General features: G+C 40.5%; 1 long non-coding RNA gene across 2 annotated transcripts in view; it reads left to right on the top strand.

The window, feature by feature from the left end:
* Positions 1–16,465, top strand: part of LOC113950169 — a 118,174-nt gene extending 101,709 nt beyond the window's left edge. The window contains exons 2-4 of one of the 2 annotated variants that reach the window (XR_003528683.1): positions 9,434–9,576; positions 11,713–11,841; positions 16,378–16,465. This is a non-coding gene — a long non-coding RNA (uncharacterized LOC113950169). Of the gene's footprint in view, positions 1–9,433; positions 9,577–11,712; positions 11,842–14,169; positions 14,236–16,377 lie in introns of those variants that run through there. The other variant, XR_003528684.1, reaches the window with a different exon arrangement.
* Positions 16,466–25,449: the final 8,984 nt, after the last annotated feature.

Raw genomic sequence — 25,449 nt, 5'->3', positions numbered from 1 at the left:
TTTTGATATTTTAAATGTAGAGGTCAGTAGCAAAGTTCAGATCCCAGTTCCTGCATTTCATACAGGCTTATATTCAGGGTTTTTCCACTCATCTGCTCCAGAACATTCATTAAAATACATTGTAGCAGAGAGAAAAGAGAGAAGGGAAGAGATCACATCCCTGTAGCTTGTCATGATTATTTGTACTTTCAGTTTAGAACTTGAAAGCAGATTCAGAGATCCCAGCACTCCAAAACATCTCTTTGGGCAGGAGCACAGTAAGACAGGCTGGGACTCTGTGGAGGAGTTACATGTGGTATCTGACACATCGTCTGCCACGGAGATAAGTAGCACAGGACCCCTTTGGGAGTTGCACCTGCCAGAAGCTGCCCCAACCTCTAATCATTTTCTTGATGCATGAAAAGAAGTGTAAAAAAAAAAGACTTTCTTCTGGTTTTTCCACTTTTCTAACTGGAAGAAACTATTAGAGATACATTCTCTGAGGCGCTGAATCACTTTAGTACCCTTAGGCACTAAAAGTCCAAAGACCCTGGAAGTGTTCAAATACAATATGAATAAAAAAACACCCACTTTTTGCCACCAGGACAATCCTGTGTTTGCGTAAGTTAAAACAGAAACAGCATCCTTAGATCCTGAGAATTCAAGGAGCTTTGTTTTTATGTTCCCCACTATTCAAAAAGTCTTTGACAAAAACAGTTTCTCTTGGATGTCTGAACAGGGGGTTAAACTGGAGTCATTCTCTCACCGCTTCTGGAAGCAGATATTGTTGGTTATTGCTGTATGGACATATTAGCACAATAATAGTATCATACAAAATTTAGACATTATGAATTTTGAGTGTGCAGCACAGTGGGTCTCCAACCCTATGTGGACTTTCTGGAGACACAGTCAGCAATAATATTGCAATAGTTTGGTAAGGAGCCATCCACACTGGACTGCTACTGGTAACAAGAGCCCAGAAGGCTGAGAACTGTGGCCTGCCCACAAGAGCTACCTTTATCAGCAAGAAAAGTGCTTTTAGGAACTCACTATGGCTGTAATGCGTTACTTGCAGCAGCCCCAGATCCTGAGTGATAGGTTCATTTTGTCACAGAGGGCACAAATAGATGGGAGGTGGAGGCTGATTCTCACAGCAAAGGAAGCCAAAGCAGGAGAAGTGCTATAAATTTAGAGGAAGAGACTGTGTGAGGGTGTTAAGCCAGGAATTCCTTTGATTCTGCCAATCAGTTTCTAAAATGATGTATTCAAATTCCTAAAAATGCAGAAGTGACTTGGGTGATTTCAGGGGGAGGGGAGTAAGTCAAGGCGAATTATATTCCTCCTGTCGCAATGTAATTCCAGCATTCTTTCACAGCTATAAATCTCCCTCAGAAAGCTTTGAAAGTCTTTTTGAGTGTTAAAAGCTTGGGTGGTCAAGGTCAGGTGAGTTCCTTCCTCCTTCTTTCCCCAGACAATGAATACTTTCAAGAGGCCTACCCTTCTAGTTAGGTTTCGTTATCTCCACTTTTTATATCCCTCTCCCTCTAGGAAACAAAGCAGCACATACAGCCAGCTAGGGACTCTACCAGAAGGCTGCATAATTCCTAACACAGATTTAAAAGGGAAAAATCCTTCTTTTCTTTCCTTGCATATTCCCAGGAGACATGATCAATACCTAGTGAACTGACCCGTGGATCCATTCGTCCCTATATGTGACAATGTTCTCTCCTGAGCCATACCTGAGAATATCATGTTGCACAGAAAACAAGCACCAACAAACACCTTCCAAAAGAATAAAATACTCTGATCTTAAAATGATTCTGAGCCATATTTAGATCCTGCTCCATTCTAATTTTCACTTGTTATGTGTCTGGTTTTGAATACCTGCTTTGATTTGTGAAATAGCACCACACACTCTTTCAGATAATAGGACACACTTGGCATTTTGGCAGAGAACAGCATGAAAACAGTGGCTTGTTCCAACAGTGATTTTAAAGGTACGGGATGATGTTCTGAAAGAAAGTTATATCAGCCTTTCCCATTGATTACCTTAAAAATCTCCTGTATGCCTCTGTAAAAACGCTGCAGATTGCTGTATTTCTCAAATATGAAACTGCAGTCTGCAGTATATACATCATGTTAATCCCTTTGATTTTTAAAATTCTTGTCTCCCTTTCATTGTCTTATATTGACAAAATTTCTGTGCCTCTGAAAATGGAGGTCTGATCATTAGGACCCTTCCAAGCCAGGTCTTGAGATGCTTGTTCTTATTATGAAATAGGGCCAAGGTTTAATCACAATTACCTGCCATGCTGAATATGATTTGTTCTGATCTACACTGACAGGTCAGTTATGGTCATCATTATGCCAAGTCCAAACACAATAAAATTTCATAACAAAGGCAAGCACACAGACAGTGAGTTTTAAGCAACAGAGTACATCATTTGTTGTACATGTAGGAAGAGGTACATCATGGAACCGTATGTACTGGGCATGTAGAAGGAGATAGTAAAAGCTGTGAATGTTCAAACCATTTCTGTACTTTATAGCTAAATCCCCATTTAAGATGAGGTTTTATTATCAGCAGACTGTTTTTAAGAGGCGCTGTTCTTTCAATGGGGTTTGAGAAGCAGGGGCATTTGTGGCTGCAGTAGGTATCTTCAAAACGATGAACTTTCAGAAACTGCCCAGGTTTCTGGACCTCTCAGAAAAGATATCACAGCTTTTATAAGAGCTGGAACAGTGCCAGAACTACCTGTCTGCAGGATTTATTCTCAGCTCTACAGAGAGTCCTACGTTGTAAATCTAAACTGAATTAAGGATTGGTTCCTAAATTCCTTTGGTTTCAGCAAGACTCTGGATCTAAATAACCCTATATATCAGGATTTTAGTGGTGGATAATCTAACTTATTGAAGAATCTTGTCACTTGTGGCATCATGCCAGTAACTGATCAAATCAAAAGCTTCAACTTCCTACATATATCTACAGAAGAGCCTTTTAACCCTCTTCTTTTTTTTTCCTTCCAGTAAAAATCCAGAATATTTACAGTATAGATAGTGCTGTTTTTTCCAGTTCTTCCTTTCATTTTTTGGGTATCAAGATAATTTTAACTGGGCCTTGGTTTTTTCTTTCTTTCCACCTATGCAGCATTCCCTCTCTAAGATCTCAGTTTCTGTATGGGTTGTTATAGTCAAGGCAAATATCTGTTTCTCAAAGAAGATAATATGTGTTTCTTAAAGCCAGGTTTTCTTAAAGTCAGGTTTATAATTCTGGAAGACTAAATCTGGATTTCTACATGCATGATGACATGCATGATGCTGGCATGCACATATACCTCCTGATTGCAGAACTCCTCATTTCTGATGTGTATTTGAACTGGTCTGTGCAATGAAGTAATAAGAATAGACTCACCCTTTCCATAGCTGAAGTCTCCTATTTTATGGATGCCCAGCAGAAGATAAATTTGAATAGATCTCTTTCAGCACCTCCTGAAAATGAAATGCTTCCAGTAGAGAACAAAAAAACCAGTAGTACCCAGATTGACAATTTGGGATACAAACTAAACAGTTCTATGATTTTATGGGATCAGGATGCTGAGACAAAAGCATGGCATATATAAATAAGCTTGCTATAAAAATTTGCTACATATTGTTTATGTTTATGTTTACTCTTGTCTAAATTTAGACCTTCCTTATAACATGACTGCACAAACACATCTGGCCAGACACAATTCCTGTAGTTCTGTGGGGTCTCATAACTTGCATTTATTAAAAGCTATGAATATTTTTGCTCTAAGTTTACTCTGGTTTTAAGTAGGACTGCTCATGATAACTGTTCTGTGTCCCAAACTCTTTTAGAGGGTTTTAGTCCCACGCTTAAAGTCAAACACATATTTCAATGTTTGAGCGACTCAGACGGAAACCACTGTCTTCCTAAAACAAGGGCACTACCACAATATGATCTCTTGGCATGATAACCATTCTGACTCGCCCAAAGCTTATCCAGCCACATGGATTTTCTTGGTTTGACTCTGTGGCTGGTGGTACCCAAAAAAGAAGTTATATGGCCAACATCGCCTTCATTTCCAGCATCATGACTTTGGCTGAGTGCAGTATCTGTCACACATGTACAGAAGGACCCCAGCTCCCACCTCTGACCCAGCTCAGAGCCACCTTTCCCTCTCGCTCTGCCTCATCCCACAATTGATGCTCTGTGGGTCCTGTCAACCCAGTGTGGTCACAGCATTCACAAGCTGGGTCCCCACCCCAAACTCTCCCAGCACTTCCCATCTTTGATTTCACTGGGAAACTGCCATCATGTTACTGTGTTGTCAGATCATTTCTAATTACTATAGAGTATTTGCAAGGGAATAGAGGCAGTTATTTCTGCTCTGAGTGTGTAAAATCTATAGATGATTAAATTTTACAATGGAAAGGAAAATCCAGGTGCTCTCCTGATGATAGGAGAAAATTCCAAATGCCAATAATGCTATTTGGGTGGGAGTAAACAATTATAGGGTTTGCTTTGGATTTTCCTTTTGTTTCATGTAATTATTTTCCATTTACTCCTTTAAACTATTGAGATTTTGAAGGCAAAATCTCAGTAATTTCCTTTTCTGTCATACCCAGCAAGACAGTAGGAAAATATATCATATTTTTAGGATAAAGGATAACAACAGCTGGTGTCAGGCTAGTAAGTGAACCACATGTTAAAAGCTCTGCTGCATTGCCAAAGACAAAACTCATCCACTTTATGGTATGTCTCCTACACACAAGTCAGAGTGCAAATTCCCCACTCATATGTGGGGAAATAGGCTGGCATTTGCATAGGGGGAAGCACGTATGGAAATTTGCAGTATGGACTAGCAGAACATGCTAAAAACAAATGCCCAGTTGCAGTAAAAATGTAGATGACCTAGGTGACCCTGGTCCTAGTTTTGTTGAAACTATCAGGTCAGGCAATACTTCTACCACTCCTTTTGCACCTTCTACCACACCTTTAGCTTCAAGTGGGAAATGTCACCAGCACCTCCAAGTATATAAAAAACCCTTGCCTGTTTCTGCTTCTGGCAGCTTCTTTAGTCTGCACAGATGGGGCACTTCTCTCTGAAAAATCATGCCATAAATTGCACAGACAGTCAGCTGTTGTGATTCTGTCCTTGCTGCCCATTTCCCACTCCCTTTCTGCTGGAGAAGATTCCCCTTTTCTGAAATATTGTAAAGAAACTTCTCTATTTCTAGTGAAAATTAGAAACAATTCTTTAACTCTTTTTTCTGTGGCTATTTAACAACCTCCTTTAGCAAAGTTTACTAAATAGCAATGCTGTCTTGGCCACATCCAATCATTCAAAACTTTGGAAAGAGGCTGTTCCAGGAAGTCAGTCCCACTACAAGGGACCCAGGTATTCAGTGTCCCTTGGAGGAAGTGCAAACCCAAAAGATGCCTGCTTCGTCGAAGAACATGGCTGTCAGTTGAGTGTTTCCTCATAATCAATATGTGCACGTGCAGACTTATGTTCTAAGACTCTCCACGGGCTTTGGTTCTTTCACTGTAGCTGAAAACCTCCTCCACGAGGTTTGTGTGGTCTTTGTTTCTCTCTCTGTGTGTTTGGTAGTGTGTAGTCACACACTGATAATAAGGGGGAAGAGAATAAATCTTTGCATGATTTAATAACTCACTCAGATTTGCAGCAAGGAGAGGAATGGATGTGTGGCTCCCAGGAGAGTCCAGAGACCAGAAACACTGCCAGAGCCTACATGGTTAGAGGCTGGACTTACCTTCTCTGTGCCCAAATATAACTGCTCTTGGAGCGTGCTCCAGAGGAGCTCGGAGGCACCAGTACACGTTCCTGGCCCTTCCAAACACAAGCTTAGGAGTGATGAAATTTTCTGTTTCACTCCAGTCTGGTTCTGGAGACTTTGCTTCTTACTTTGTTCTCTCATTTGAGTCTGTAGATTTAGTACAACTGGGAATTCTGGATTATCTTTCTCCTGACCTTGCATGTTATGTAATAGTGCCTGCACTTCTACAACCTTTCTATGGCTTGTTGTAGTTATACATATATTTTAGTATCTCTTTCTTTGCTACATTCTTAGGTTGACAAATTAATTGTCTTTTTCAGAGTTATATATGCAACGCTTGCTTGAAAAAATGTCTTCTGTGCTTTTGAAGAGACAGTTAATATCAGAAATAAGTGAACACTCTTTTCTTGTCCTTCAAAAGGCAATTGGAAAATTGTATGAAACTCCTTTATTGCTCACACTTTGAAGTTCCCAAAAAGATGGTTTCATTTTCATGTTGGTGAACTTTAGGAACAATATCCTGACCAAACATTAAGTAACAGAGACACTCCAGGTTAGAGGTTTTTTTTTCCTTTCCATTCCATGTGACAGAAGCTTCTATTGCATCCAAAATTTTGGCTAATTAACTTGTATTCATGGTCAGAAAAAAAAAAAAAAAGCAGAACAGAATAAAAAACTTCCTGAGGAACCTGCAAAGGGTTTTAAACAAATGAGGACCTGTTTTATCATTTTAGTTTGTTTTCGTGATAGGTGATTTCAAAGGAAAAATAGGAGTTCCAGGTAGAAAATTCAGACAAAATAGATGTATCTAATAAAGTTACTGAGTCTTTGCAATTTTTTTAAGTTGGTAGTATTCACAGCTCATATGCTTTTTAATTATTTCTCTGTGTGATATTTGTGTTTTCTGCTGGATTGATGTTGTGATAAAAGGGTTTTGTGAAATTGGTTATGTTTCTTCATCCCAGAAAATAGATGTTCTCTTCAATGCCTTTTCAAAACTGCAGCAAACATGCTAATCTATAAAGGTCCATTAGTCCTGCAAATACTATATTAAATTCTAGACTAAAATTTTTAAGAATATTTCATCCATATTTCATCTGTACTGAAACCAAATGTCAAATGTGCTTAGTATGCTTACAGATCTCACAGTAAATGGCTTGAACAGCTCTATTTTCAAACTTGGAGGGTTTAGAGCATATGTTTTTCAACTTCAGATGGGTTTTATTTAATCTGGTGCTAAGGTGAAGTATCATGCACAAGCATTAATGTTATGATTTACTGTAACCAATTAAATCTATTTCATCATCTTATATATTTCCATTGTAGATTGGGTGCCTAGTTTCCTTTATAGCTCAGCTTTCAAGCATCTTGAAGTAGTGACAAGGCTAAACTACTTGCATGTTTTAAAAACAGGAAATTCACAAACTTTAAATACAATTTTTTATTTATTTTTATGATTATTTGTCTAGATTGAGGAATGGACTTCGAAAATGAGACTGGAAAAGACCTGCCCTTAAGACCAATAAGGGTTCATTCTTTACCTAGCATGAAGAAACTTACACTGACTATTTGGCAATCTATATTTTTTAGCAGGTTTATTTCCTTCAAGTTTGTCTGTGAGAAAATTCCAGCAAAGTAAATTATATAATCTATCTGAAACTACAAAGCTAGTGAGAAGTGTTTTATCCAGTTTCACTTGCCATGATTAAATTCGAGTTCAAATAAGATGCAAGATGTGAAATGGATATGTAGTATTAGAGATTTTTTCAATACATTTTGGTGCGTTTATTTATAATAAAAGTATTTATGTGCATTGCAAACCCCTTAATACAAAGTCTGCAAAGGGGACCGTTTAAGTCAGATCAGCACTTGTCCTCCTCATCTCATCTCATCTCATCTCATCTCAAAATATGTAGTCAGAGGCAGTTCAGTATCCCTAGAAATTTTCATTATGCATTCATAAGTGAAAGAACAATAGAGCTTGGCAGTCTTGGCATTAACATTCTTGGTTTAAAACAAGTCAGAGAGACTCATCACTGGAGCCAATTTCATTGTTGAACATTTCCGTATGTTAATAACAGGAGTAATGGGAAGGCTTATATTGTTATGTGTAAAAAGTAAAATAAAAAATAAATGGAAAATAACACTGAATTTATGCTTTTTCTTCCCATAGAATGATAATACCTCTTTGCATGGTTCTAAGGTAAAAATGTTTTCTATCCAATGATTGTTTTCTCTTGTGACTCACAAAGAGAAAGTATGGAGGCTGTTAAGGAAAAACTGCAGGTCTATTAAATTTACATTCATACCAACGTCAGTATTAAAGACTTTGGGGCTCGTTTCTCATTTGCTACAATGCAAATATATTCCATATTTTACGAACACTTCAAGGCTATTTTCTACTGCCAGAACTGTGAAAAGTGCCCAGAGGGTAAACAAGAATCAACAATTAGCCTGTAGCCAAAGCCTCCAGCCTCCAGCCTGCATTAGGACTGTTGAGAAAATGTCTGTAACAAGTCCTCAAGATCACTGTCTTTTCAATGTATTATTCAAAACTTGTATTACCATCAAATCAACAGGGAAAGAATGGCTGTTTGAGAGTTAAAGTGCCAGTGCCTGCACCTCCTTTTCCATATTTGTAGGTAGCTTTCTAAGTTTTTGAAAGAGTCCTAGCAGACTTTCTCATAATCTGTTTTATTATCCCACTGTACTTGGCTGATAGCTTGTTCAAGTGACTGATAAGCCACTCAAGTCAGAGCGGGTGGTTTCTGACAGTAGGTTCTGCCATTTCCTGTACTTGCTGCAACTGAAGACAGAGTGCTTTGGTAACAAAAACTTGGGCAATTCTAAGGTTAATGATTAAGTGAGCCTAGGCCCACCAGAAATATATTTTCTGTACCAAATATATCCTCCATTATTCTTGGATGATGCTTTTACCATTTAGAGTCTCCTAGAGCAGCAGAGTTCTAGAGCCCTCTTTTTCAATGTGACACTCAGGTCTGTCCATCCGTGATTCTTCAAATTCAGATTGAGCATCAGTAGCCAACAGAAGGTGTTGTGCTTCCCTCCTGGGAAGAGTTATAAAGAAAACAGGCAGACACTGGCTTGCCCAGCAATTTGCCCTTGGTTCTGCACCCAACCCAAATAGCCTCTCTCTGGGGTTATCCTGTATTTCGGAAAACACAGAGATTCAAAATCACCTGTCCCAGAGAATAGCTGGGTTGGAAAAGAGATGCCTAGTACCTTTACATGTGGTCACTGAAGATGGCATTTTAGCACTTGGGACTGGTAATGTTTGGTCATAGCAAGGATTAAAAGATTTAAAAACTACCCAATACAAAGAGAAATAAAGGGGTTAGGGGATGGATTTTCTGTTTGTTTGTTTAGGGTTTTCTGTTGTGGTTTTTTGTTTGTTTGCTTTCTGGTGGGATTTTGTTGGGGGTTTTTTTGGATTTTTATTGAGAAATTAAAATAATTTTTTTAAAAATTAGGGTTAGAACATGCAGGTCTTACTTCAACAAGTACCTTAAGAAAAGAAAATTATAATTCAGCACAAAAAACACATGTTCATTTCGCAGTCAAACCTCCCAAACAATAAAAGGTATAGATCTTGACCAAATAATTGCAGTGATATGTTCTGGAAATTCTCTAGTTCCTGGAAAATCCTGAATGTTTTGAAAGAAAGTCGCAGAAAATAGAGGACAACTCTGAACCCCTCATGTCTCCAAACCAACTGTTTCCTCCTTCTCTCCTACTCATTTCATATTTCCCACATGAGAGATGGAAACTCTACAAGTGAGTATTAAACCACAATTTAGAGACTGAGGTAGCAAATAAGTAAAAGGGACTACATTCCTGTCATTTTCTGTTGCTGTGATCCTTCTCTTCAAGACTGCATCACATGCGATGCAGAATATACCAGATAGGGCCCTTGTGAGAATAAAGGCATTGAATATTGCAAAGTGGTGCAATGGGAGCCATATATAAATGCTAAGATAAATACAGATTTGATAAATTACTAGCAAAGGCACTGGAGGGAACAATACAAGATGATGCAGTCGGGCTTTTTCATCTCACTCTCATGACCCTTAGAGAAGGCATGGCTTTCCAGAACCCTGCACCTGAGGCAAGATATTTTAGTCATTTTATACGTAATTACCCCTTGAGACCTCTCAGATGCTCAGATAATAAAATGTAGCTGTAGGTCTTCAACTGTGCTGATATACGGATGTCCATTTCAGAATAGGAAAAGATGCCATATGTCAACATTTCTTAGCTCTGATTGCCAGTGCTAATATGTGTGAATGTACTGAGAAAGTATGGTTTCTTTAAAAATTTAACTTAGCTGCAGCTTGTGCCCAGCACTGCAAGGGTTTAATCCTAAGGCTTCCCACACGATGGTAGGGAGACATGCAAGTTGTTGAGATCTGCACTGAAGACAGCTCCTATCCAGCTGCAGATTTGTCCCAGCTGTCTGCACTGAGCAGCCATTTACCTTAGCTCTATGTATACTAGCAGCTAAAATCTAATTTAAACGGAAACATTTCAGTCAGTTAGTGAAAGGACAATAGTCGTCTTTGCTCCTGACATTCATGTTTCTCAGAGCTGTTAAGCAAAGTGATAATTTGCTGCAGAGGAAGTATACTAGACAGAAGACGTTTTTACAAGAATATGTTTATTGAGGAATACCTGTATAAAAAATGTTTTTTCTTGCATCACTTTTTCTGATAGAAATATTACTTACACTAAAATCCTATTAAAAAGTTGTTTAATTTAATAACATTCATTGTATTAGTTCCCCCTAAAGTAATCACTTTGTTGAGAAAACACTCTCTGTTCCTTTATTTGATCTGGGAATAAAAATATCTTGTCTTTACTTCAGTATCTCCTTTTTATTTTTTTTTCCAGAATAAATAAACATGAAGCTGTCACTGCAGAGCAGGCACTGCCTCTCCTGTTATAAACCTTTTGATTTCTGTATTGAGAGAATTTTTTTGCACAATGATTCTTTTAGAATATGCTTGAAGTACTACATTTTCTTACTTTCTTGTTTCTCATGTAGAAACATGAGTAATCACAGAGACTTTTTGCTGTCCCAGTAGATTATATTGTTCTATCAGGTTTTATGTCCTTCTCATAGACCTGGTCAGGTTATTTATCATGAAAAAATGATTTAATGTATTAGGCAGTAATTTTAGTATAATTGTTAATATAGCAACCAAAGCCAGTTGTAAGATTTGAGCCCTTTTATACCAGTAAAACACACTGCAGTCCTCTGTTCCATAAAGTCTTAGTTAAAGGGCTTGACTTATGCACTCTTCACCCACATGGCTATCATTAGCTGCTAAATTTTTGTTGTGTGGCCAGGCCCTGAGTTGCCTCCTATACCTTGGTACAAACTGCCACATTTACCAAGGAGCTGCAATGTCTTCTGCGTAAATATTGGAGATCTTGGTCTCTAGAATGTGGTGGCTTCTTGGCAGTACTAGCCAAAAGACCACAAGTCAAAAAGAAAAATAAAATAAATCCATAAATAAATCCAAAAACTGTGGAGAAACTGGATCTGTCATAGACAGATTATTGTTATCTCTTCTAGAGCATGATGACAGCTCTTTGGATCTCAGCTCAATATTATATCCACTCTCCAACAGTTAACTGTTGACTTTCAACACAGTTGTAAACATGGTTATACTACACTGTTTGTGTACTATACACATATAGAAAACATCAAAAAAATTCTGTTAAAAAATACAAATTTCTGGGTCTATTTACTAGAAAAGAGTGTATGAAATCATGAGATGTCAATGTTGTGTATTTTTCATATTTAAGAAACACTGATTTGCGTGGTTTCTGAAAATCCAAACTGGTAATCTATTTGAGACACCACCAGCTTTCAGGGGATGTATTTAATCAAAATGTTATTATTTGCAGGTTTCCTTCTAGCTTAGAAGACACCACCCTTGTTGTAATGTGCTATATTGGTGACTGGGTAGTTCTGGGGGCTTATGAGGAGATATAAAATCACAGTGAACCCAAGTGACCATTTCGAATCTAACCCAAGTAAGTACTGTTCTTTTGATCTTTGATCTTTTATCTGATCAAAGTAGCTATTTTTCATTTAGTCTTTACTCTGGTATCTATTTGATAAAAACATATGAGAAATTATTTGACTGTGTCACTGCAATTTGCCAGGCAGTTGTAAGAAATTGTCTCCCAAACTGATGTATTTATTCGGTAGCACCTGTGAAGGAGCTAGCAACTCAACAGGGACAGAAATCCTGTCATCATCAGTCAAAGAACTGACACACTCAAAGGAAAAGAATAAATACCCTGGGCTTTTTCCTGGTTTTCTTGCCTAAATAACAGCACTTCTTTGTTCAAATAACATCTGAGATCTTAGTTAAGCAGTGGAATGAAGGTGGCTTTATGTATCAAAGAGAAATGCAGGTGCTAGACATCTTCAGACAAGATGGAAATGCATGTATACCCGTGTATAGAGCACAGGAGGCTAATTTCAAGTCCTGGGAAAAACAAAATACCAGAGCCTCTAGCATTTCTGTGCCCCATCCCTGGCTGTCCAGGAATATGGCGCAACTTCAAGGTTAAAAATATGTTGATCATAAGATGAGGTTTCTCATTTGTCCTAAAAAGAACATTATTTTATTTACCTCATCACTGTTGACAGGATCACCATCAGGAAACAGTCAAGCCTTCTTCTCAATCCTTGCAAGAACTGTGGTGTTTATGTCAGCTTGAATTCTCTGTTGCCATAATTCAGAGACCTGTATCTCAACCCCTTCTTAAAACTGGAAAAGGGGGGCTCATGACTCAGTATGTTTCTTTGGTACCTTAAGAAGCTGCCAGGACCCTGCCCTCTGCACTGCCAGGAGGGGTAGACCCTCTGCCCTGAGTTTTGGTGCCTGAGCCCCTGGCACTGTCACCAGAGCCCCACCAAAAGCAGTGCCCCACTGCCCCACAGGGCAGGTTTGCCTCAGATGCAAATTTCCCAAGGACTGAAAATGACACTGAGCTGTCAACTCAGTGTCGACAGCTGTCCCAGGCTTGTTAGCCTCAAAGAATCCACATTTGGTGCAGTTTCCTTTTCTTACCTAATTCTCTTTAAGGGAGACAAACTGTAAGTGGATTAATATAAACAAAGAGCAAGTAGTCTGTGTAATATAAGAGCAAACATTATAGATTATGAGCGGAGGGACATGGCTCAAAAGGCAGCAATTCAGCAGCCAGTCAGAATCACCAACTAAATTTTTCTTTACTTACTTTAGGGTTTTTAGTGCCCTCTGGAAGGACATCAACAAGATTTAGACACAAGCATATCACTACTGTAATGAACACTGACAAAAAAAAATGAGAAATTGGAACTGGAAATGCATTTGCAATACTTCTTCTTTGGGAATTACTACCATAATTACACCAGTTTAGAAAGCAATACCTTTGTAAGTGCTTTTACCCCGTCATGTATCACACAAGGGATTATAGCATTTTAATGACCTTGGTGGCTAAATTGTACAATACCTATAATAGTATGAAATCTAGGAGAATTTTTGGCCCCATTGAGGCCATAGAAAATCTCCTACTGACTTCATTGGAGCCAGCAAAATCCATCCTAATTTTTCAGGTGTGACCAGCTCCAGTCACAAGAGGGGTTTATATTGCCCTCATACTCTTAAAATAAGTGTGAACTGGTACTTTTCATATACGTATGCTACAAATGCCCTGAATTTTATTTCATGAAAGATGTTATGACATGTAATACATTGTTTCTCCATGAAACATGCACCTTTTAATACCAGCTACTGAAAGGGTGATATATACATCGCTATTTCTCCTGTCACCAAATAAAATGAAATTCATAGACCTGCTCTTAGCTAATGTGATACATGTTTTATGGCTAAATAAGGCCTTGAAAATGAAAATCTTCTGTCCTTCTCATGAGGTACATAGATCCAAATTAAATGAGCAAGTTACATTAAGGCACCTACAAACCTTGAAAAAGGTGTATTGGCTTGTTCATTCTTCCTCTGGATAATAAACTCACTCGTCAAACATCTAGAGAGCAAGCCAAAGGAAGTGAACGTTGCCCTGCCTTAGCTTCCTTTATATGTTTTCAGTTTTCTGAAATTGGGCATATCTTCTGTAGATAGGACTATAAGAGATTGATAGATGCTTTAAGATCGGTTTGCGCATGAAAAGGTAATAATTGATCCCTGGCCACTTCATGAACCAGCATTTAGTGTGTTGTGCAACTTCAGAAATAAATCAGAATAACTACTTGAAAAATAAAAGGAGGTAAAAAAGCTCACTTTGCTTCAGCTTTAGGAAATATACGTTGTGTTAGAAAAGGTGTTAACTGACAACATGTTTTAACAGACATGGCAATAAATATGTCCAAGCTCCAACATTTTCTCCAGTGTGCAAACTGCCTTTGCAAGAGCCTGGAGAGATTCCCACTGGTCTCTGCAGGATTTGGCTTGAGCTCCTCTGCAGGAATTAGTTCGTGCCAGTGGAAGTAAATAGGCCCTTGGGAATGCTGCTGCTGCCACTGAGGTATTTATTTTTATAATAACTTGTTGGCCAGTGCAGGGGTAGGAAGTCACAACCACAGCTCCTGCATTTGAAACTCCACACCATTCATCCTTATCAGGTAGAGCCTTTGCAAAGATAGGAGTGATAAGAACTACAAACTTGAGGACCTGGCTACCAAACACCTCCTGGCTCCCGATGGCCACTTGCCATGCTTCTGGGAGCAGCTTCTTTCCCTGTGCTCTGCAGTGCCTGCTGGTGCCTCCCAGTAGCCAGCAAGCAAAGCCAACCCCTTGGACCACAGGGTAACGTATGATGAGGGCAACAGATCACGGGATTTTTTTGACTCATACGGAGCCAATAAAATGCATTTCTTAGGAAGGAGCCTCCCTCACTATTTACTATTTCCAGTGGCTGCTCACACTGTGTTATTATTCAACAATATTTTCTCTAGCTTGGCCCCTTCCTGGCTCACAGAGCCCAGCTCTGTTGGAGAAGCTCTTCTTCTAACCTCCAAAATTGTCACAAACAAATCAATCTGTTCTTACTTTCAAATCAGGTAGGAAACATGAGGGAAGCACAACTCCCTATTCACTGCCTTCAGGGAAAAGAGGGCAGATTGGTCAGTGACCACATTTCATCAGTCAAAGAAGAAACAGGATTATTCTCCTTCCCCTGCCAGACTCTGTCACTCAAAGAAAACTGAAACAGCAATAAGAGTGAAAGGGCCTGTGATAATGACACGGCACTTTCATATCATGCATGCTCTTTTATCAGCACTTACAGACTCATGAACACAGAGTGAAGCCCTGTAGAAGTGACTGGTTTTCGATTTTTTAAGAGTTGTTTTCCCACTTATTTCCTGTTTTCTTACCCAGCAGGCCCAACCACATCCAGAACCTAGATAATACTTGTGTCAGTATCTCTGCCAGCTTTGTTTAAACTCCCTTTTCTACACTTAAAACAAGCTTGAAGCTCCACTTATTCCCCTTCTGATACATAACTTAAGCAAAACTTGGCTTGAGGCCAACAATATCTATGAAAGGAGACATAAAGCTTGGGCAGAATAGGAAACAGGTAATTCTGCTGCTATTGCAAGTGCTGGAACATAGACGGAGAATTTTCTAATAACCTTCTCCAGCTGCCAGTTACTTGTTCAAAATGAAACACATATACTGTAGGAGGAAGAAGAGTGATGTGTTTCTAGGTTAAAAGTAATGTTGTCTGACATCTGTTTGCCACATGGTAGCCTTAACCAAAAATTTTCCCTCCTCCCAGCTGTTGCCTTGCTATGCACTCATTGGTTGCCTTCTCCACTCCAGTAGTGACTTTGAACCTACAGCATGATTCCAGAATCTGTAGGCTTTGTTTCATTTTCACCAAGTCTGATATTCCATTGGAATTCACCTGGGAAAGCAGTCAGAAAAAGTGACTGAGAGCTTCAAAACACAGTTCAGAGCATGAGAGTCCTCCATGTTCCGGTAGGAGCTGAACCCCTCTGCAGTAGGTGGCCTCCATAGAAAATCATGAGCCCCCTGAATATCCACCCAGCCACACAGCAAAGCCTAGGTTAGTGTTGGACAGCTGTAACACCTTCATGATTTGTGAACAAACATGAAAGGCCCCTGAATCCCAGAGTCCTAGCTCCCTCTCCTGGCAGAGCACCGTACCGGGAACAGAAACGGGGGCTGCACGGGGTGCTCCCCCGGCACAAGAAGCCTGAACCCCAGCTGCAGCTCAGCCAAGGGAGATGTGGAGGAACTGTGCCCTCAGTAATCAGGAGCTCCTCTCTGCAAGGAGCCCACTGGTAATCACACAGCTATAGCTTTACCAGCAGATTAATACAGGATTAGCAAAGTCAAAATCTATTCTGGTGAAGAACATCTGTGACATAGCTTTAGCTGAATAAAAAATATGTACTTGAGCACAGATAAAACTTCATTGCTGCGTATTATCTGCAGTTCTGAAAGTTGGGGGTAGTGCAGTTTATTCTCTAATATTCTGACACTAGGCTGACTTGTGCAACTGTGCCATCATTGCTCTCCAACACCACAGCCTTCTTCTGTGTGCTGTTTCCCATACATGCCGAGCCCACAGAGTGCCTCCCCAGACTGTTACTTACTCCTTGAGAAGCACACATCTGTGTAATGTACAAATACAGGAGGTCTCATTAGTAGTCTCCAGCCCTTCAAAAACATATATTTTGTTTCCATATGTGAAGGCACAGCTTATTGCCCCTCCATTCCAAGTAACATCCACAGCATCCCAGCTTGGTAAAAACACTCACTGTCACCAGTGGGCACAATGTCTGTGGCAGCACCAGAGGTGGAAGCGTGACACCTGCCATCATGGCCCAAGGTTGAGGCAAGGTCCTTCTTGGCCAGCAGCACGTGCCTCCAAGACTTCAGGGAACGAGCTGGCTCTTAACAGGGCAAAAGACAGCAGGGGCTCAGTGCAAGCACACAGGTCACTGAGAGTGACCCAACCTGCAAGTCGTGTACAGGTACATCTGTACCTGAAATTTGGCCATCTCAGCCACTGACCCTTAGCAACTTGTGTTGGGTACACCAGTGGTTTATTTCAGTAGAATTTTGATTCTGTTAATCTGTGTTTCCACACCGTGGGTGGCTGAAGTCCACTGAAAGCCTCCCTACCAAATGGGTGGGCTGGGATGGCAGGGAAAGAGCCTGTTGACATCTTGCTGTTTCTGTGGAGAAGATGGAAACAAGGTTTCCTGAACAAGCAAAACAACAAGTCTCTCTTAGGTGCTTACAGCAGCCTTTTTTTAGACAATTATTCGTGGGCTCTTTCAGTCTTTGGCAATGGGGTTACAGCTCTTGTTTATGAGAAGCAGAAGGCACCTCACAGATGTGCAAGCTGGTTTCTGATGTGGATATGTTTTCTTCTAGGTTTCACACCAGGGCAGTTTTCCCAAACCAATACTCTTCCACTTACTTCAGGACTCCCCTTCACTCTCCAGCATCAGCTACAGCTCCTGCTTAAATGGTAAGACCCTAAGTATGTTCTTAGAGGTCCATAAAGCAAAGCCAGAACTGCACAGAAGGTATTTAGTCAAGGCAAAGCTGTGGCTCATAAAATGTCTCATTGTCCCTATGTCCCATCTTGGTCATAGGAGACTTTCTGTATATTAATCAGAATTAAATTATTGTTTCTTCCTCAGGGAGGGAAAATGAGATATTGGAGAAGAGAGAGAAAGACAAAGGGAAAAGGATACTTCTGGATATTTCAAAGATGTCTAAACTTCACTTCCAGATTTCCCTGGCATGCTCATCAATTTCATGTTAAGAGTTATAAGCAACTTATTTTTTCATCTTCTCTCCAACCAGAGTAGGTAAGCAGTTTTAAATTTGAGAAGTAGTTTGTGGTCTCAAACAGAGAAAGGGAAGGTGTATCAGCAAGAACGAAAGTTTCCAGCATTGCAGAGCACTGGATGAAGTGGTGGTGTTAGCCCTGACCAGCAGCAATCCCAGGCAGAGCCCTTCCTCTGAACCTGACAGTCTGCATTTCCTGAATCAACAGGCCCAATGCAGGGTTTGCTCTCACCACCATTACTCATGTAAGAAGCTCTGAAGTTGTGTCAGGGAAGTGTTAGCTTGGGTATTAGGAAAAGGTTCTTCACCCAGAGGGTGATTTGGTACTGGAACAGGCTCCCCAGGGAGGTGGTCACAGCACCAAACCTGACAGAGTTCAAGAAGCATCTGGGTGACACTCTCAGGCACATGGTGTGACTCTTGGGGTGTCCTGTGCAGGGCCAGGTGTTGGACTTTGATGACCCCTGAGGGTCTCTTCCAAGTATTCTATGATTTTATGAATTTTTACCTGAGGGGGTGGTATGCATGCCCAGAGGCATGGATGGGAGACTGTAAATGGATACTAACTCTTTTTCTAATTATTATTTTGCAGAGCTATGCATCTACAAGTGGAACTGTCATTCTGCCTCCCAAGTACCTCTTCTGGAAGAGATCTTAAAATGTATTGTTTCATGTGAAAAAGCATTCATTGCTTTGCTCCCAGCTGCAGCTGATGTAGTAGGAGAGAGCTGCTCACTCTTAGTTTACAGACCAGTTTGGCCACACAGCTTGCTAGGTAAAGACAGGCCAGCACACTCAGATTGGTGCCAGGAATATTGCTGCTGATTGTGCTTACCAAACCATGTTATGTCAGCTGCATCCATGTCAGAGGAGCATGTGCAAGACCAGTTACAGCTAATAAGCCTCTATGTGAGGGAAAAAATGAGACCAGAGTGAGATTTATGACAATTTCAAGCACAGAATAAGCAGTATGAACAGATGAGCCTCAAAGAATGGTAAGGTCCTCTTTACGCACAAATATTTTTTGGGGGGAGGGGAGTGAAGAAGGAATAAAATCAGAAAATAATAGAATGAATTATAGCAAATACTCTTTCTAAGTAAAGTCGTTTTGCATTTCCCATGGGAGTCAGTTGAATGAGAGAAAACAAAAAAAATGAAAGAGTAGAAACTGCATGCAACACAGAACAAACCTTGAGTGCCAAGAACATGCTCCAGATTTTTTTAAAGATGCCTGGCTCTTATCTCAGCCTTGATTCATCACAGTTTACTCCCAGAATTACTCAGAATTCAAGGACCTTGCTCCTATGGGGTTAATGGGTTACATTCAGCATTGAAACCCATGACACAAATAGCTGCTTAATTATTCACTTGAAGACGGTTTTAGTGGCTAATCTGAATAAAAACAGCAACAGGAAAAATTACATTGTTTTACCTTCTGTAGGTGAAATGATTTTTTCTTTTAACTGTATAATCCAGGACTGTGCACAGGCAGGAGGGGACCCATATAAAGGAGGGGTTGTGCTGCTTCTGACACAAAAGATTAGCATGCTCATGACTGAAGAGGAGGAAAAGGAAAACACTGCCATAAAAGTGACAGTCGAGGTGAAGAATTGTGGTGAATGTGTAATGCACCACTGAAAAGATGCAGAAGAAAACATACCAAACTGGAAGTCTTATCATATCTATCCCGCTATTCCAAAGCACGAATTAATTTGAAAGGAAGAAGCTGCTGTTCTCGTTGGCTCACATAATTTGTTCATAAACACAGGCAAGAAGTATGCTAAAGTGATATGATTACCATAATTACTATTTTGTTCAAAAAATGCAGCGGTGGTTTTCCACCCTGAATTTCATTCAAGCAGCCATTGTGGCTGGTACCAGTCAGGAGGTAATGACACAGACTGCAGCTACTCCAGGAGTAAACACAGTAAATCTCATGCTTCAAATGCACCGGCCACACAGGATGTCAAAGCATATTGCAAATACAGGAGCAGGTATCAGCCAGTCCTGGTACAAGGAATTTGTGTGCAGTTAAGCACAGATACAGTGCCAAACCAATCCTGGCAGGCATATGTCGCTCCAATAGCAGGCAAAACCCTTTTAGAGTCAATGGGTCTAAATGTGGGGTTTTTGCAAAGGGTCAAACTTAGTATTTATTTAATTTAGCCCTGTTTTGAAAGCATGCTGTGCAACAGAGAGGAAATAGACATCCCAAAGCATCAAACAGGATCACTTTAAGCCCAAATCATCACTAAATGCAATGCTGCTGTGTACAGGGGATATCAAATTAAGGTGATCATTGCCAACCCCCATCAGCTTCCTGTCTTGCTGTAGCTTCCCAGGGGATGAACTACAGACAGGACTCTCCTGTAAAGCCCTGGTTAAACAGGTATCTGTTTGAGTTTGGATAGGGCTTAAAGCAAAGCAGGCTAAATGACTTGTTCAGTTGATGACACTTGGCAGTCCTGGTCACCAGTCTCTTGCCTTCTCACTCTGACTTGCTGTGCTAACTGGTCTGATGCAGGTGTGGTGGGAGTGTGTGTGTTAAGCCAAAACATTTTTCAACTTTAAAAAAAAAGAGATCTTTCATCTATAAAGTACCCAAGCCAGAGCTATTTAAAAGATTAAGTTTGGGTTCAAGTTCTGAGACACCTCCAGATTTCTATTCCTTCCTCCTATTCCTCACCCCATGATATTATTTCCTCATGTCATTGAAAAAGAGGGGAGCAAAAGGGGAAAAAATAATGGCAAAAATGTTAGAATAGCCATATTTTTGGTTTTGTCTCTTTCTTTAAACATTTGAAAAAGTTGATTTTTTAAAGCAGAGAAAAAGATTTAGGCTGTATACTTCGCATTTTTCTCTGTGATATTTCATACTGCTCACTGGTCAGATGAATGTTAGTGTTTGGATAAATTGGGAATAGAAGGATGGTAGTGTGTTCATAGAATTAATATAAGAATTGCATTGTCAAGCTTATGCTGGAGAAAAGCTAGAGGTGATCATTTTGTGTTTGGTACAGAAGATAAAGGGTTTCTTCCTGTGTGCCACTAGAAGTAAGGGATTGTTCTGCAAGTGACAGTGGAGGAAAGGGAGTTTTGTGCTTGTGTCACAGAAGGAAGAGGATTACTGTGCAAACGATGCTCAAGGAAAAGGATTAAACCGTGTATGACACAGAGAAGCGAAGTCTTTGTACAGACACCACAGAAGGAGCAGGGTGCTGTGGCACAGGCTGGGAAGGATTCTTTAAAAGTCAGAATGAAAATTAAAAAGAGAGGAGGACTATAATTTTGTGAATATGGCTGGAAGACAAGGTTTCTTATGAGCAAAAATAAGTAAACGAAGAAATGGTTGTACTCCTAAGTCAAGAAGTACTTGCCCATTCTACAACCAAGCACCTACATTTTTCAGACAAAACAGAGTGCAGTGCCACTCATTAGTTTAAAGGAATACACATACTTTGAGCAATAATTGAATGACGATATCTCAGAGAAATACTTTGTGATCTTGAACTCAACTCCCCTTCAGACAAGAAGCTGGATCCCTCTTAGATTTTTTTTTTAACTTATCCCTTTAAAGAAAAGTGCCTCAAAAATCACCATATCCTTCTCAAGAAATAAGGATATTGTTCACAAAGTAAACCACAGATGAGACTGGGTGCCACGTGCAAGCACTGCTGGTCTGCTGGGCGTGCAGTACTTTCCTTCTTGGTTAGGAATCCCAGCATCCTAGCTCTAAGATAGATGGTTCTTATCTACATATACATAGAGAAGCAGAGTAAGCCTAGGCAGATTTTTGTTGTTGCTGTTTCCTTAGGAAAAAAAAAATTAAAAATATCCTGTTTCATAGGAAAAATATATATGAAACAAAAGGTTTTCACTTTCCTTGTGATACCCATGAGAAGTGTTTCAGACATTCTCTGTGAAGATAGAAATTCACATTTCCACATTGCAGCAGCCACCAAACCTCGACTTTGGCTGTGCTTTTGTAAGACATTATAGGCAATGGAACATGTTTGAGGTGAAGTCTGTGGTGCACTGCACTGTTTTTGTATCATGAGAAAGGAGAAGTAAAATGTGAAGATAAGAATTATTGCTACCTTTTTTATGCCAGTTGCTGGTTCAAGACTTTCCAGCTATTTGGGGATTTGTTTGTTTTCACACAATGATCCTGACATCCAGTTACTCATAACATGTCACTCTCAAGAGCACTGCAACACTTTGTACCAGGAACTGCATTTCAGAAAAGGTGAACCCGGGGTCAAACGCATTCCTGCTAATTGTACTGATTGCAGGAAAGTTATTCTACAATTGAGTTTGTTCTCTGAAGTTAAAGGGGGAAGCTGCTAATTGCTTTTAAGGAGGACCCAGAAAAATGACTGGGGGTTGCACAGTAACTCCCTGCCCAGGCGCGCCGGGCGCATGCCCGCCCAGCACGCACAAGATAAGAGCTGCTAATCTTTTGGGGGAGTGTGGTATGTGAGGAGGACGTGCAGTTCAAACTATGCGAGGGCTTGGAGGGGGAGATACAAACAACCAGTGACAGAAAAGGGGTTCTGTATGTCCACACATTCTGTACTGCTGGTACTCACTGTGTAGAAGAAATTTACTACACTGATCTGATTTCTTCAAAGCTGCCACCAGTGCAGGGGCATGGCCACTGGCTCTTTTCTGTAGTGTTTCTACAACACTCTAAATGTCCTCAGGCTCCACAAAGCCTACATGTACTATTACCATGATTCCACCAGGCAGCATGTGTGTTTCCTTCCTGGTCTAGTTTTTTCTTACAATTTTCCTACCTACCACATCTGAAGTCTCTCTTTGAGTTGAAAAATTCATGGTTAGGGCAAGGAGAGACACACAAGGTCTAGTTTGTGCAGAACATCACAGAGCAGTTCTGGCTCATTGATGTGCAGTGTCACAAGGACAAACAAACTCTGCTTCTCCACTATAATTCATGATTTGGTATGTCAAGTTAAACCTCTACTCATCATCCTAGTTTAATTATTTTGGTTCTTCCACTTTCCCCAGAAATCCTAGCTCCCCAAACCTTTCCTACCCAGAAGTCCAAGTTCTAAAAACTATCTGGAATTATATCTCGTTTTTGAAGTATTTCTGTTGGCCGAGTCATCCTGCACCTCATTGCTGAGAAGAGTGCAGCCCTGCAGAGGAAGGGTAGCTGCCTGGGGTTTGGCAAAGTTTGCCAGCTTCCTGTGTGAGAAATTGTATGGGGAACATTTAAGAGGATGTATTTGCTGAACTTCCTCAAGCTTGGGCTGAAATCCACGACAGAGGAAACTAAATAGAAATTTGCAACAACCTGAGATTGCTTAGTTTGCAGGGCTCTTACTAGTGGCTACCTTAGGAGATGGAGAAAACAGCAGTCTATCTTGTTTTAAGAATTACTCTATCTCTGCAGAAAAAACACCAGAGGTTGTAAATAACATTTTAGCTGACAAAAGTTTTGCTCTGAGTTCTTTGGGAGGGTGTAGCAAAGCTCTCAGACTGACTTTTTATATTAAGCTCCAGCTGTCATTTTCCTTTGCCTGCTGTATGGTACTGCTGGATGCAGGCTGCTCCCATTTGAAACTCTTGGCTTTTGAGACAGAGCACCTCATCATGTTCAGGTAGACTGCTGCAAGTACACACCTTGCCATATGCTTTTGTTGAGTGAGACCAGGAAGGAGGGGAGGGAATTGCCCTGACAGTTGAAATTTAGCACCTCTGGTTCACTGCTCGGTGAAGTCGTTGGGAGACTTTCTATTGGCCTCAAAAGGTAAGGAACAGGGCATAAGGACCAACATGAACAGCGTAATTCTGTTTTATGTGAGGGAAAAGGTAGAGTAAAACCAGCTAAGAGTCGAAAGCTGAATGTTACATGTCCGATTTGAAATGTACTTGTAACAGGTAAAGTTTACCTGAAAGTGACCTAAATAAGACTAGGTTCTTGAACTATTTCTTATAAGGGGTCTGGAAAATATCCACAATGCCATTTGCAGGCATTCCCCCATGCCAGCATGTGGCCTGGCCTCAGGCTTCAGCACACATCTCCTTGGAGGCAGGCAGTGACTGTGGAGAAAGCTTTGCACTGGAATCAGGGGAAACTTCACCTCGAGTTTCTCTGGTTTGGAATGAGTCAATGTTGACTTCAACCTGATATCTATAAGGAAGCTGAAGATATACCTCTCAAGTGAAAAATGTGATCACCAACCATATGCAAACAACATCAGTGCTGCGATACAAGCAGAGACAAACTATCTGAGTTGATCCTTATGCTACTGGGCGCCGGTTGGGGATGAGTGGTTGACACTGGCCCCAAGGGAGTTGTGGTTTTAGGATGGGAGTTATTTCAATTGTCATTAGGTCCACACTTTACCAACACTCCTTCCGTGGGCAGAAAAAGCAAAGACAAGCAGCAGTATGGCTGTTTTTCTGTTAGGTAAGTGTCTAACAAGGTGCGTTTGCTTGCAAAGGAATGGACCGTGGCCCAGGTAAAAGTGATCTGGTGGCATGAAGGTCTTCCATGATTTTGCTCTTCCCACAGGCTGGGAAGGTTTCAGTTCAGACCCATTGTTCAGTAAGACATTTGAAAGCAAGGCAGAGGGAAATCCTTTTCTTGTTAACTCACCTGTATAGCAAGAGTTTCTGTTTTCTCTGTTGAAGGTGATGAAATTGCTAACCCAAACAGCTCCCTGCCCTTCATTTAGGGATTAGTGACTTCATGAGCACAAGAACAAACATAGGGTGCTGAACTTAGAGCTTGGCAAGTTCAAAGCCTTCCAATCTGAGATGAGAAAGCAAGGGAACACTCACAGCAGTGACAGTATTTGAGTCTTTTAACACAAATGAAGAGACCTACAAGCTAGTGATAAAGGCTTGGGAACCAATCAGTCAAGCCCATCCCCAGTGTAAACCTGGTATTCTTCCAATTCAAACAATGGGAAAGGGGCAAACAAGAAAAATCCTTGGTAGCAAATGAGATTAGATGAAGCAAACAGCAAAGACTCTCCTGTAGCTGCAGTTCGTCATGCAATTAGTTTCTTAACAGCTTCACCATTCAAATGGCCTCTTACCTGGCACAGTGCCACACCAGCCAAATAAATCAGCTTTACATACACAACTGTCAGATAGAACTGTAGCTCCAGCCCTCCCGAGGTAAACTAGAAGGCTCAATTGAAAGGAAGAAGGAAGAGAGACCTGAATAGATAGGGGGACACAGGTCAATGAGGAAAGGAGAGTGTAGCCAAATAGCACTGGACTAATACTTGGAGGTATCCAGCAGCCCCTACAGAATATATATCAGGGCTTGCAAAAGCAGTTCGTAAACAAAGGCCCTCATATCTCTGGTCCTGTCATTGAGATTAAATACTATCATTGGGAATAATGGTGAAGTGGAATGCATATTTAATTAGAGAAATCAATGAACCCAAATGATTGGGAGGGGGCAAATCATTAAGATCCAGCTCCTGCTGCCCCTACTCAGCAATATTTCAGACTGCCAGCATTGCAAGTGGGTCCGGTGTGTGGTACCTCATCAGCAAAGCAGAGTGGATTTTTGTGGTTGCTGTTTTGTACATGGAAGTGTTGTGAAGGGAATAGGGTGCAGGTTGCTCTGCTTATGTGAAAGCTGCCATTTTCAGAAGTGAAATCAGTCATTAGGAAAGAGAGTGAGCAATACACACTGGGGCAAACCCAAAACTATTGGACTCCAGGATTAGTCATGAATCGGCACAGTCACACCACACAGACACATTGGGTAGCATAAAATAATACTTTTTTTCACATCAGTATTGCTTTT

Source organism: Corapipo altera, unplaced genomic scaffold, assembly GCF_003945725.1.
Source record: "Corapipo altera isolate COAL_440 unplaced genomic scaffold, ASM394572v1 53, whole genome shotgun sequence".
NCBI classification, from domain to species: domain Eukaryota; kingdom Metazoa; phylum Chordata; class Aves; order Passeriformes; family Pipridae; genus Corapipo; species Corapipo altera.
The sequence above is the reverse complement of the archived record's forward strand: the minus strand, read 5'-3'. Positions and strand labels throughout refer to the sequence as shown.